Source organism: Toxorhynchites rutilus, unplaced genomic scaffold, assembly GCF_029784135.1.
Source record: "Toxorhynchites rutilus septentrionalis strain SRP unplaced genomic scaffold, ASM2978413v1 HiC_scaffold_170, whole genome shotgun sequence".
In the NCBI taxonomy this organism is placed as follows: domain Eukaryota; kingdom Metazoa; phylum Arthropoda; class Insecta; order Diptera; family Culicidae; genus Toxorhynchites; species Toxorhynchites rutilus.
The window spans coordinates 10,021-25,000 of NW_026599730.1; the positions used below are offsets into that span (position 1 = coordinate 10,021).

Consider the following 14,980-nt stretch of genomic DNA (forward strand, 5'->3'; position numbering starts at 1 on the left):
AAGAGTTCTCACACGAATCGTTTGAGGAAAAGAAAACAATGCGACGAATAACGATATTATTCCACATACGCACACACAGCTACCTGCAGGTACACAGTATATACAAGCGCAGTGGGTATATAAGATGCATTACAGTGGAGTGGTGTTCGTGAGTGCGGCTCTAGGTCGCTGGTTCGATGGAAGGCTTGCTGTCGTCCACAGCCTGAACGGTTTGATCAGAAAGGTTTTCGCAGTCGTTGAGAGTGGTACTGTTTCTAGAATCTCTGGCAGCACAATAGTAAAGTGTGTGTGGTAGTCCCAAGTTATTCAAAGTTGATGTATTATCCCATATATGGAGTGTGCACAGTTGGCAAAAGTCTTCAAAGTTTAGTGAATGTTTAGTTTTGCTCTTGTTCTTCAAGTCGCTCGAGTTGAACGCCGCGGTGCAAGAGTTCTGAAACAGGTGTGTAATTTGGAAACGCATCGCTACCGAAAATTGGACAAAACCAAATAAAGGTTAACCTAGATGCTAGAGAATAAATAAAAGCGAAGAAAGCTTGAGAGCAAACTGTAGAAGCAAATAGTAGAGCGCGACTTTCGGTTTCGGCAGATTAAGAAGCAAAAGAAAATCTTGCATAACTTACTCAAAATGGTAGCTTCCACCAAACACCGAATTACGTCCCGATACGGTAAATCAGAAAATCTAGACGAATGGATTCATAAAATCAAAAGCAAGAAATACATTGTCAAGCGTGAAACTCACGGACAGGACTTGCGAGTGCTAGCGATGCTTGCTGGTGCGCTTTCTCATGCCGAAGAATGTCTGCGGCGTGAGAAAATCCTCAAGCAGGAAGATAGAGCCATTAAATGGGCCCGGATTCGTTCTCGGCTCGCGGAGCCCCCGCGGATGTACTGTGACCTGGAGGAGGAGGAAGAGCAAAAATCTTGTAACGCGTCCGAGGCCATCTGGAGAGAAGATTTTCACGGAATCAATAGTTTCATTTCGGAACTGAACAGTGTAAAAACCCACATAAGTCGATAGGAGCAGGCGAAGCATTGAAAATTTGTTTTTCCCATGAAAATTGCATCTGATAGGGAACACTCTCGTCCCTCAAAATAAGTGCAATTGGCGAAGCATACGCTGTCCGTTGCTTCGTTGGAACATAAAACCGTAACGTTTGGTGCTACGAGACAGAAGTTTTGAAAACACTTCTGTTTTTGGTCGCCATTTTGAAAATAAAAATTTTCATCACGTTCGCTCACGTACGCAACACTCACACAGTCACACGCACCCCCCCCCCCCCCCCTCAGAGCTCGTTGCCCGTGTTGATAGGGAAACAACATGTGTGGGAGCGTGATTGTATACGTGTTCATGCGTACAAGGCGAGCTTTGTTCGCTCGCTGTGTGAACTTTCGTTTCCTGATACAGCCACATTCAAAGGCCATGTCTCAAACCGGAGAGGATTGAACAACGTGTCAATAAGATTTGAGTGCAATGTTTTCAATTTACCTTGAGTACTCCCCACCATTAAGTCATTCAATTGAGACTGTTATGAGAGTGACGCGTTTTGTGCGACGTCATTTGAGGAAGAGCGCAGCAGAAAATACGTTCACTTTTCTGTTATTGGATGATGTTACCCCTACTGAAAGAGGAAAAATTCGTCAAAGTGAACGGAGACGAGAGTTGTTCAGTGCAGAGAAAAAAGAAACTATGTGATGAAAAAATCATTTGGAATGTATATTTTTGTAAACCGAGCGGTACAAATATTTCAAGGACACACAAAATAATAGCGCAGTAGGCCTCAACACAGAGAGTTTGAATTCATTGTAAACACGTATTATCGCAGTGAAAGTTGTAAGATTAGGGGAGATTCGCTTTGTGAACAGAAGAAAAAGTAAATGATACAAGCAGTACGAGAAGATTAGAAAAGCAAAAACAAAATTATTACCATTGCTGTGTCATCATTTTGTGAACAGTGTAATTTAATCAAAGTTTTTCATTTCCAGTACCAAATGAGACAGTGATGCACCTTTCCGACCATCCGACCATCGGGGCTTGCTCTCAATCGGCTTGGATGTCGTCAGGAAACAAACCTAATTTCAATTTTGGTTCGTAGTGTGTCACTTTTTATTTTTTTTCTCTCTAACTATAAGTATTTTGTTTTTAAATAATTCAGTTCAGAATGCGTACTATTTAGATGCATATAAATCACATTGATTCATATTGAATCACCTGAGTAGCTTAACCACTATTTTCCCAAGATGTAATAAGTTTGAAATCCATATATTTTTCATATATATTTTTGTCTCAGCAAACAGAATTTTGTGTAAATAAAATATTAACTTGTTGTGTAAAAATTTGAACAGTTCCTGTTTTATCATTTACCTAGGCGTAAGGCAACAACTAATTGGTGATGTATATCTATTTACAGCTTTCAGATAGAACTAACGAAAAGTTCTGAAGGGGGCTTACCTAGAGAAAACGTCACCAAGTTTGGGTATCACAATCCTTTTTGTTGTGCGCACGGGAACGAATGCATTTTCGAATGGGAGGGACGGAGAGAAGTTACTTGGCCATCTCCATAGAATGATTCACGATAAAATTCCAAGCGTATGATCGAGTGTGAGAGAGCTTGCCAGAAAACATGTGTTCAGGGCCTTCCACTGCTGCTACTGCTGCTATCGCTGCTCGCAAAGCTGGTGTTTTCCGATGCCGAGTTGTGACAAATGCTACTACTCCACTGCCTATGAAGGAAAGGACCGCACGTCAGTGGACCATCTTCTGAAGCAGAGTGGGGAAACGGTACACGTCACGCCAACACGGATCTCCACAAGCGAACCAAGTAGTTACTAGACGCGAAAATCACACGTCGGTGAAACTTTGTTGTTAGCAAGCGGCGACAGCGTCAAGGCAACAAGTGAGCGAAGAAGGAAGAATGAGTGAGAACGATCGTCTATGGGAGGTAACACGTGAGGGAGAAATTCGAACATGAGTCCCAGTCGTCTGACGTCATAACAGTAAGCACACACTTGTGTGATTACGATGGTATCGGTGGGCCGGCCGCCGGTTTGTTTTTAATCCGATTTTGTATCTTTCATGAGCCTGAAACCATATCAGATATAGGGAGAGCGACTCGTCAGAGAAAATGGCAGATATTGAGGGGAGCGAAAAAGAGATCTATTGTTTTGCAGAGGTTACTCGAGGTTCTTCAGCGTCACGGATGACGTCGAGATTAGGCTTCTACTGTCGTAGCGACCGATTACATATTGATCAAGGGAGTGAATAGCGATAACGGGACCACTGACCACATAAAGATGGAAAAGAGATCAAAATCGTGGTAACTAGCGCTGATGTTTTTTTTCCGACGAGAGTTTTTTCGAGTTTGCAGAGATTTTTGCCCAGAGCGTAGACAACAAAATTAAATTTCAACTGCATCACTTCGTTATGACACCCGCCATTAAGAAAGCATGGAGATCGTTTGCGTAGATTATGTGTACCATCTCTTCAGCTAGCTGAATTACGATTAATCTTGAGGTAAAGTGATAACACACGTTTATCAGATCATCGCGCCTTTATTTTCTTGCAGAAAAGAGTATTTGGTAGATTTTTATCAGACGACTCGATTAGCAAACTTATGAGGATAAGGCGAATCAACTGCTTTTAGTTTGAAAAGGCGAATGTAAGATAGATAATTCCCTTTAATGCGAGTCCTGTTATCGGAAATGTAGTACGAGCTAGAACAGAAATCAATGTAGACGTGTGGAAACCGTCTTGACATGCAACAAAACGAAGATTTTATTACTTTTCCAGTTCAAATCATCTGAGAAGATTCCCTGCCCCGAGTAGTTTACAGTTCTTGTGTTCAGACTTCCAGTTCATCACGATCCATTGGAAAACCATAAGAACAATGGTGGTAATCAATGCAAACAACTTTTGGAAACAAAAATATTTCATCTTTGCAGAAAATTTTGAAAATGGGGTTCGTCTATGCGTAGAAAATGTTTCTTTTCCCCTTTCTTCGGATCATCTTAGATAAGGTCGTCTGCCAACAGGATGCACTACGGCTCGATGCCAAATCGATTTGCAACACAAACATCCCCTAAGCGCATTATTCTGGTAACATATAGCCACAGCATTCCCACACCAAGAAACGTTTGTCTCGTTTATATAGCGACACATCTATCCTCCGGTCCGGTTCAGCTTCCACTCGAAGTGAACCGAGTTTCTATGTTTCACCTCTTTATTATTCCACTCACCAAACGGAAGCATCTTTGGAAGACGAACAGAAACAAACACCGCCTTAATCGAACGAAGCAACAGCATGGTACTCTCATCGGTCGTTGATCGCCGCAGGGACCACTTGGCTACGGAACAAAAGATCGCGGGAGTTACGCACGAGCTCGGTAAACCTGCCAGTAGGCACAGATATCTATCCCCAAAACCCGAGTTTTCGTCTTTACAGTCTTCTTCCGGAATTTGGTCCGGCTCTCCGTGCAAGGAAGCCGAGTTTCTCTGTTTATTATTTTGTGTGTCTCATTTCTTTCTTACGCAATGACACTCAAGAAGCAAGAGAAAGGGTATCGAAACGAGGAATTTGATCTACCGATGGCCAAACAGACCAAGACTGATAGTGGAGGATTCCCTCGCGCAGGGCATTACGCGCATTGAGGCTGCCAGGAGATGTTCAATCACGTAAACGCACACACCTGATGAGCATGCGGCGCTTTCTATTCTCTATCTGGTCCGGCTTTTAAAATCAGCCGAGTTTCTTTGTTTTTTTTTGTTTTTATTCTTCACATTATCTATTCCTAACCCCCACCCGAACTCATTTTGCGAGAGGATTTGCACAAAAATACGATACGATGCAAGAAGGACACCCATCGGCCAGGGAACGTACGGAACTTTGTTTCGGTGGAAGGCCAACACCAGAGCGTGGTAATCTTGGATAGTTTTTGCCGCAACCAGAATCATCTTATTTTCCAGTAAACATCCCCAAAAACATCTGATCAAGCGATAAGAATTGTTCTACAATTGCTTTTACAAGCTCTCTCCCCACTGCTAGGAAGCGATTTCTGGAGAACGAACCCCAAACAACAGACGTAAGCCATAATGTGATTTAGCAGAAAACAGAATTTTACTTTTTACAGAGACAGAATTTTACCGACCGACGATCACTTCTCGCTAATGAATTGATAATGAATCACTGTGTCCTCGACACAAGAAGCTGTAGGCTCAGAATTAAGGAATCAATTCCGAACATCGGAAGCGTAAGCACATTGTATTTTTCCCAAGACAAGAGTTTTCATATTTACAGTGCCGAGCTTGAAAGTAGGCCATGTTGAGATCCATCAATTTTTGAGTCCAGTCGCGAAACAGTTCTGCTCGATATTTGAACCTAACCCGCCAAAGGGCGAAGAATGGAAGCTAAGGCGGTAACCCGGTATAAAATACACTCCCGACAACAAGAGTTTTAGTTTTTTACAGAAATTTCATTGACCAAATTGGAAGCGAAATACGATTATTAATCGTCTGCGCAATAACAATTTGACGTGTGTGGCATTTCGGTTCGAGGTTATGTGCGGTTCGTGCTTGAGCGTTAGACCTTGTTGCGGTTCATCACCATCCATCCACTCGTCGTCCCTGCCTGCACACATTACTTGGTACTTAACATGGGGCCCTCCGGCATCAATATCCTCAAGTCAGTCAGTCCCACCCCCATCAGCGAACGGAATCTTCATGAAACGCGCTTGTGGTGGTAGCTATGCTAATATGTTCTACTCTTTTACAGTCTGTTTTTCGTTAACTAAGCCTAATCTTCAAGTAGTGATGCGTTAGATGTGATGTGTTTATGGTAGTTTCGTGTTTAATGAGCCACAGCACACAGAAAAAGTGCGCATGTGCGTCGGCGGGCTCATTTTTGGGTTTTTTGTTATCTTTAGCAGAAGTGTTACATTCTAATAACCATAATAATGATGATACTCTCCACTAGATTTAACAGTGATTACATATGCATTTATTCTTGGCTTTGTTTTTCTGTATGGAGCAATAATTACTGGCTGTGAATTATAATCATAGATTTATAGGTTAGGTACAACAGATGTGAAGAAAAACATGGCACGCTTAGACTAAGGCTGTGTTTTTGGGCTTTTTGTAACATATTCTCACTTTTCATACTGCCTAGAAATTCTGGAAACGTTATGTAATCCTCATACATTTATATATTTATAGTCATAGATGCTTTCTGTTCAAGCACTCGAATGAGAAGAAAATCATGTTGTAAAATTAGCACCTTAAGGAGTGAATTACCTTTGTAGTTGTTGGCATAACTAACCCAAAGTAAACACACTAAGCATTTTGTTATTTCATGTGCATTGGAGAGAAGAAAACTGTTCGAAATATTAACCCTGAGATTCGTGGAATATCTAGAAAATGGTGTGAAACGTTCAGCTAGCAGAAGCTTTTAGCCAATGTTTGTGAATGTAAGAAAATGTGTAAAGAAAAGTAATCGTAGAATTGTGTTACTTCTCACGAAGCAAAAATGTGAACCCAAATGAATTTGGATGTTATGTTTGTGATCTTGACGAATCAATGTGAATTAACCGGGAATGTCCAATACAGGAACCCGAGTGCGCTAGATGTCCGATTGTGACGAAGCTACTGAAATTGTAAAAGTTATGACTCGTGAAGTTTTATGTATCCGAGACATAGGATCGATTGTAGTGGGCTCGGTCTTTTTCGGAACGATCCAGCCAGCACACAATCAAAAGTTGTGATGAGAAAAATAAGTTTTGTGCAGTTAAAAGAAGAGTGGATGTAGTGGGCTCGGTCTTCTCCGGAACGACCCAGCCAGCACTCATCCAAGTTTAGAATCGAATCACTATGGAAATAATTTTTCAGATCGAAAGTTCAAAGTTAGATATTGTACTTGTGAATTTGGCGATCCTGGTTATATAAGGAATCAATGTGAATTAAGCGGGTTTGTCCAATACAGGATCCCGAGTGCGTTAGTTGTTGAACTGTGATGGAAATATGGAAATTGTAAAAGTTATGGCTCGTGAAGATTTGTGAACTGAGGATATAGAAACGATTGTAGTGGGCTCGGTCTTCCTCGGAATGATCCAGCCAGCACACAATCAAAAGTTTTGATGAAAAAAAAATGTCTCGATAGTTATAATTGAATATTTTTGAATATAAAATTGGTGCAGTTAAGAGAAGAGTGCATGTAGTGGGCTCGGTCTTCTTCGGAACGACCCAGCCAACACTCATCCAAGTTGTGAATTGAGCCACTATGAAAATTGTTGTCCGTATTGAAAGTTCAAAGATAGATATTATGCTTGTGAATTTGGCAATCCAGGTTATACCACCTCAGTCCTCTCCGGAGGGACCTGAAGTAGGTAAATTTGAGTGATAAAAGAAGAAAGACGAAGAATTAAATTAACTCGAATGTGTGTTATAGGTGCTCGGCATTTGTATGCTTTACAAATCTGTTTGAAGTTTATATGATAAAAATAATTCATATTCACAGTTTTTGATAGTGTTCTGACAGCTATTTTTGAAGTTTTGTATCTGAATTTGTGATTTACGTGAAATTATTAGCAATACTTTTTCCCCTAAACTTTTCCTTAAATTTTATTGCAGAGTGCATATTTATTGGAAATGTTCGCACATTTAATGTGGAGTATTTACTTTTGTGATTGAGTTGAATTGTACAGTGATCTGATATGTGAAAATGGCTTATGATATTCAACCAGTATTAATTGTAATTCGGCAAAAAACCTACACTCAAATGTAATTGTGTTTTTTTATATGAGGCTTGCAATTGTATCCAAAGGGCATACCCTTTCTGTATTTTGAATATTGTTATGCCATAGTGCATCCTAGCTACTACCATTATTACTATCTTAGTGTATCATATGTGACAAAATTGGCGTTAAGACGCAGTTTGAGCATGCTTCATGAAACGCGCAAGAGTAGAGCACAGCGCCCCACACGAGAAGTCCACTGATGAGAGGTGATGACATAGTTTCCGGAGTCACTTACACCCCCCACCATCTGTACAGCGCAATTCTACCTGGTTTGGCACAGATTCTGTACTTCAATCATCACCATTCATCCGTATTATGACCTGTCTGCCTGTCTGCCTGTTACACACGATACAGTACCATTGCTTTTGAATGATGACGAGATAACCGAAAACTACAGGAAGTGATGAATCCTTTACCGCAAGAAGACGTCTAATGCGCAAACCCGGTCGGCATTTCCACGAGCATTCCGAAACTTTTCGATAAACACGCGATCGAAACCCGGTAAACCCTGAACCCTTTTAACGTAACAATGTCGAAGCCCCCGTGTGTTTTCTTTTATTTTCAGATACATCCATATATTTTCCCGCATGGTTTGCACCGTTACTATGCGATTTGTAATGATCCAATCCGGCACTCGAATAGGCTTTACTCTACTCTCCCTCTTGTATGCGTGTGGTGTTTTCCCGGCCTTGGGGCGCGCCGATCGATCCGGTCTTTGCCAGGAGCGTGCGTTGGCGCAACTATCCGAGGTGTGGGCTATTGAGAAATTCATCCGATTTGGGCCTTGGGCTTGCTTTTCCGGGTGGTTCGCTTGGCGCCGTCATGGGCATCTACTGTTGCTGCGGTACAAGGAGATGACTTTATGGCGTACTGCTGCGAGCTGCGTGCAAATCTTTGGCGACTTTAACAGTTCTGGATGTGGTATCCGAGCATCTTTTGGGAGCGAAAGACGGCGCATACAGAGTGGAGTGAAAGTGATTTATCAAAAAATGAAATGCAGATTATTGACCCCCCTGGGATGAAATGAGTAGCAGTTTAACGTCTTGAGGAAATTTTTACATCGTGGTGCAGTTCACATCGAGTTACTTTGAATTGGATGATAGTGGACCGACAACAGGATCCAGAAAATACATTCCGATTATTTTTGTCGACAAAATGTTAGCAGTTTATACAACATCAATATGTTGCGAATTTACCAAGAAAATCAGCTTAAGAACGAGAATCAGTTTGACGAGTTTCCCAGATACAAAGCCAACGGCACATGATACTGAGGAATCGCTACAACTTTCCGTCCGGGAATATCTAGCACAAGTTGCTAATGTCAGTTACAATCAGCAATCGTTCAGAAATCAGTGAAAATTTCATCACTACTCCAGTTTAAAATATAACCTGGGGATATCCAAAAGTTCCGATGTTTTTAAAAGTGTTTAAAAAGTTGTTTGAACCAGTTTATGATCAATCCTTCAAATCAGTAGAAGACAATCGAAGCTTTGAAGGGCAATATTTCAAGCTTGCGCAGTGATGTTCTTGCTCACCGACAAAAATGTCTTGTTCCGGGAAGCCGTTCGAGCAGTGCCCTATACAATCTGAAGGGCTTAACTGCGTAAAATAGGATCAACCAGATAGAAAACAATCAGCAGAAAATTTTTAAACGTTCTCGACATTCGAAATAGTATCTGTGGGTTAACTACAACTTCCAAAAGCTATATACCTCAACCATGCTTCTGGTCGACAAAAAAATGGTAGTTTAGACAGCATCAAAATGACCTGTTTCCAAGGTACCGTCCGCTGATACCTATCACAAGTTGTGATAAGCAATCGTTCAACATTCGACCCCAAATTCAGCTGAGATACACCCTGATCAGATCCAATAATGCCCTGATGCATTCTAAAGTGTTTATGAAAAGTCATCAGATAACCAATCTACGTTGAAATTAGAGTTACGTAAGTGGCTTCATCCATCCAAGGCCATCGAGGCTTCAACCGTGCAATACTTCAAGCTTATGCAGTGAAATTCATTCATCCGGAATGTTTTGTTCCGAGTTGTTCCCTGTGCATTATTAAGGAGTGAAATGCGGCACTTATCAGAACAAAAATAATAAGCAGAATGTCTAGAAATGTTTTCAAACAGAATTTGAGATTCGTCATTGAATGTACAAAACAACGAAACAGAAATTTCCTTCACAACAACCCCCTGGAAGTCTGCCCAATCAAAGAGAGTCCATCAATTCTCTCAACTTGAGTGAGTGATTGTCCGACGTTTCCGTTGAAAAAAAATACACCAAACATCGTCCAGTAATCGCATTAGGGCGAAAAATCGCAGAACCATCTGAATCCTGCATTCTACGGGAAGCAAGAAATTCAAAGTGGCATTAGAAAATTCGTAATCCAGCCGCTGGATTCAAGCTAATCTACTTAAGTGTCGACCATCCCGTTTTAGTTCAGAAAATTTTCTGAAAACGTAAACATCAAACGTTAAAGTGGAAATTTCGGTGAGAAATAATCTTCGTTTAACGGGAAAAAGCATTATTGGAATCCCGTTCTTGTGAGCATAAATCATCAATAAACGTATCATAATGCTACATATAGCGAAATCCAATCGCAACAAAATAATTGAAAAAGCTTTCTATGTGGTCATTAGCAACAATTTTGATAGATGATCATCAGGAAATTATTGGCTTAACACGCCTTCAACCAATTGCGGTTTCGTCATTAAAATTATTGAACGACGCTTACCGCTTACAATGGATAATCATGTATTGAGGATGCCCAATTTGAGCCCATCTCATTGTCTTGGGATTGAGGAATTCGAACCAACCGGTTTACGGCAGTCGATCGACTCATTCATCGAGGATATTTATTTCCGGAAGGTAGCAGAACTTGTGCCCAGCACTCCATATTGGATCGAAAATAGTGTGTGACATCTTAGAAAAGCCACTTTTTGAAGCTTTTGATGCCCATCCAAGAATGATCAGCGCTTCCGACCAATGCTCATTCAATGAATCAACAAAACGGCGGAGCATTCTGCTGTTTCAAAACAACCTGCGGAGCAGCCGCATGAAGAGGCACCGATAAGTGTTCAAAGTCCCTTTGGGCTAGTGCCAGTGAGAGGCCATTGCCAAGTTAAAGTGAAAATGTTACGATTCGCTGTGAGTTTTTTCCGTGGAACCAGCGACGAAAGTCGAAAATTTTTAAATCCAAGTGTAAGAAAATTTCCAAAAGCTGAAGCGAGTTGGAGGAGCTCCGAAGAGCTAACGTAAAGTGGTCACATGAAGCATGTTTACACATCTATAAAGTGGGAGAGTGTCATTACCATGCGATAAGATGTAGAAAAAAAAGTTTTTCGAAGATTTTGTGTGTGCTTTGAAGCAAGTTATGCGTTTCTACAAGAAGATGTGTTTAAGATAAGTGAATCCCAACGGGGCTAATCTTGCTGGAGGAATTCCATTGTCAATTTTTCGAGGAGAATCAATCCGTTATCTCGTGAGCTGAACGAAAACGACGTTGTCATCAGAAGGCTGTTTAAGCACTAATTTCTTCACCATCTTCAAACGAAGAGAATTTTTGCCTATAAACAGACTTCAGTTCAATTGGGAAGATTTACTTCGTATACGACACCAATGCAATGAAATTACAACGCCTGCGAAAAGAATTATGTTGTCCACATTCGCCATCGTTCGTATTGCTGCTGTACCTGAGGAGATTTTTTCTGCACGCGCACGTAACATGACAAACAGAACCACGAAGGGAGAAACCACCTGCACATCGCGATTACACAAGTACCAAGAGGTCGAGACAGAACTCTCTTTCTCCCACCCACTACCCGAGCATCCCTTGTCCTATCACTGGAAAAGATTCGATTTCACCCGGTTTGTTCCTTCGGGGACGACCCGGGTCACCAGAGGCACTCTTTCGAGCGGTTTCCAATCTTTGGACGGCGTTTCAACCTTTCCCTCAAAACAAAAAAACCATGCTCCAATGGAATATTTTTTTAGGATTAGTCGACGATAAAAACACCTCTGCGGCATATATGAATAGATCACACGGAATAAAAACACCTCGAGATCGAAAATACAACACCCAGAAATCTAGCGGCATGCAGATATCGAAAACAAAAAAAAATACGCACATCTCTAAACCTCATATCTTTTCCTATCTCTCGAGAGCAGCAGCTGTACTACCACTGTATATCGACGTCGTTCGTTTCGTTTCCAACACTGGTCGAACTGGTTCTCAAGCCAGGCGATCTTTTACCTAGAGGCTGGATGCCCCATCCAAAGATTTCCGGAAAGGGTGCCCCAAGAAATTGTTCTTTTTCTTCGTATATCCCCGTATAACCCGTGCTGTAGAGCCAAACGACGACGATGACACTTTATAGACACCCACACACACACACACACTGAGAAGACACAGGATAGCCCAGGCAAGCGTGAAGAGGATGCAGAAAGTCGCGAGAAGATGGGCTGCGTTTCAGGAGCAGTGACGGCGGCGGTGAGCTGAGGTCGTGCTCGGCAAGCGAGAAGAGCTTCGGACACGGACCGTGTCCGAGGTGGCCAGCGAGAAGAGAGCATGATCCAACGGTGGGACTGGACCGGAGCCGGAGTGAAGGAAGATTACACACCATGGTCGGCAAGCGAGAAGAGCTTCGGTACGGTCGGTGCCGAAGTGGCCAGCGTGAAGAGACCTTGGCACCGGATGGATTTCGTTTTCTGTGACGGCTCTCTGGGTTGCTTTTCTCCCGCCTTTGATTGACTTGACTTGGGCGAGGTTCCTCTACTGAAGCAGATGTATTTTGTTTTTGGAAAAATTGGATCTCCAATGATCACCAATCAGTAACTCCAGTAACCCATAAAATGTATCGAACAAAGGGTTGAAAGCGATTTCAAAATTCAATAGCAGTAGCTTTTTATCAGAATAGAAGACGCGATTCGTTTTTAATACGTAAAGTCAACTATGTTCCGCGAAGCTTAACGTTAAATAAGACAAATAAGACTGATAAATTACAACCACCAAAAGACTGATAGCAAACAATGAATACTTTAATATTCAAAAAATATATTTTAAAACAAGTTAAAACGAAACAAACAAAAAACAACAATAAAAGAAACACTAAAACATAAACCTATAAATAAATATCCAGCAATAACTAACTACAAACGAGTTTCCGATTCGAGGAATTTTTTTCTTAAATAAACAGGACATGTGGGAAAGAGGGCGGGCGCTTAAAAAACAAACGATAAATTGTTGCTGTGAAAAACCGTAACCATATTTGTAACAATGAAACATCAAATACACATTTTGGTTAGTAAGTTTGCTTTATCTTAGGTATTTTTAGTTCCGGAAGAATATCACACCCATCTTTTTGAATGTTTGTTAGATTTGTAGGTTTTCTAGATGGCTTTTCGGATTTTTTTTTATTTATTTTGGCTTAACGTCTTCACAACATTCACAATATTTCTCCATTTAACGTTTTGGCTGTCTCTCTAGCTCCGTGTCAACTACTTCGCTCGCTGCGCTCCTCGTCGTCTCGCACCAGCCGGATTCCAGATGAGCACCATTTCTGCACGAAAGTTGTCCGACATTCTTGCGACAGCGTAACCTTCAAGTTTTGACTACTTTAGGAATATAGAGTTCACCGGAATATAGAGTTGCGTGAATTCGTTACACACAGCGGAAAATAACCGGTATTATTATCATTTTGTACAGGGAACATTTGACACAATTGCTAAGTCTGTTTGACCTCAAGTGTTCATGGAAACACATAATAATAGACACGACTTCCAATGATAATGCGTCTACGGATCTCACGGTCATTGTCAGTCGTTACCATTGAGCCAATGTAATTAAAATTGGACTACTACCAACGCCTTAACTTTCAGTCCAACTCTCTTTGCTCCGTTCTTAAGTCTAGTGTTATGTTCAGCTACCGTCTCTAATGTTCTGCCGACAATGTCCACGTCATCAGCGAAGTAGATGAATTGACTGAATCTTTTGAAAACCGTGACACGCAAGTTAAACGCCACTCGTCTCATAACAAATAACAATGCAATGTTGACTAGCTGGTAGGAGGGAACATTGCCTCGGTGAAGGCTCCTGTGGGACTCGAATGAATCAGATAAACCACCCAATATTCGCACACCGCACTGTATTACATCCCATAGCTTCCCACAAATCTGTTCATTAAAGGCGATAGACGGCAGAAGATGATTTAAGAAAGCACTTTATAGTCGACATTCAGAACGGTAATTGCACGGAAATTTCCACAGTCTCGCTTGCCGCCTTTATTGGTAGATAGGGCAAATAACACAATCTTTCCGAGCCATCTTTATTTTTGTTATTTGTTATGACACATTTCGTTGAGGGTGGTACATCTTCATTATTGACTGCACCATCGTAATCGCTATATTGATCCTCTGTCTGAATATCATTCAGGTGTTCATCGAAGCGCTGCTTCCACATTTCGGTCACTTCACGATCGTTCGCCAAGATACTTCCATCCTTGTTCCAACACGTTTCTGCTCGTGAAACGAAGCTTTTTCGGGATGCGTTGAGTTTTCGGTAGAACGTTCGTGTCTAATGAGAATGGTGCAGATTCATATACCTCTTCTTCCTGGCGGCGCTTCTTTTCCCGAAAGAGTTGGGTTTGCAGTCTTCGCTTCTGTTTATATCATCCAGCGCAGCGCTGTTCATATCAACCGGGAGTTTCGGGCACATCCTAACCATCACTAGGTAATTGTCCGACTCGATGTTAGCGCCTTGATAGATCCCTGATGTCAGTTATGTCCGAAAAGTGTCGATCATCTATCAGAACATGATCAATCTGGCATTCTGTTCGAGTTGTTGACCTCCAGGTGGAGGAACTTTCGCCGACAAGGTGGCCTTCTGATGTCTGATGATGCTTGGTCAATGCTGTCCATCATTCCTTTCGCGTCCCCGCGACTCGAATAACACTGAATTAGATATCCTCGTTTTGTCTCTAATTACGAGCACTTAAGTTTAATTGACCATTGATCAGTGTCTCATTAGTCAAAATGGTACTGTTTCGCGAGGGTAGTTTGATTTTGAATGCAATAGAGTCTGCTCTCCACTTAAACACAATAAAATTGTTTTGCAAATCGTTATCCATGGCAGGAAACTAAAAATAGTTTGAATTATATTTGACTCCAATTCCGAACACCGTTTTTGTCACTGACTC

At 41.5% G+C, this 14,980-nt stretch overlaps 1 long non-coding RNA gene across 1 annotated transcript; it reads left to right on the top strand.

Annotated features, from left to right (window-relative positions):
- The first annotated feature begins 209 nt into the window (after positions 1-209).
- Positions 210-12,918, top strand: LOC129781702 (uncharacterized). The gene is made up of 3 exons (XR_008744236.1): positions 210-442; positions 1,987-2,088; positions 2,412-12,918. It is a non-coding gene; the product is annotated as an uncharacterized LOC129781702 (long non-coding RNA).
- The last annotated feature ends 2,062 nt before the right edge of the window (positions 12,919-14,980 follow it).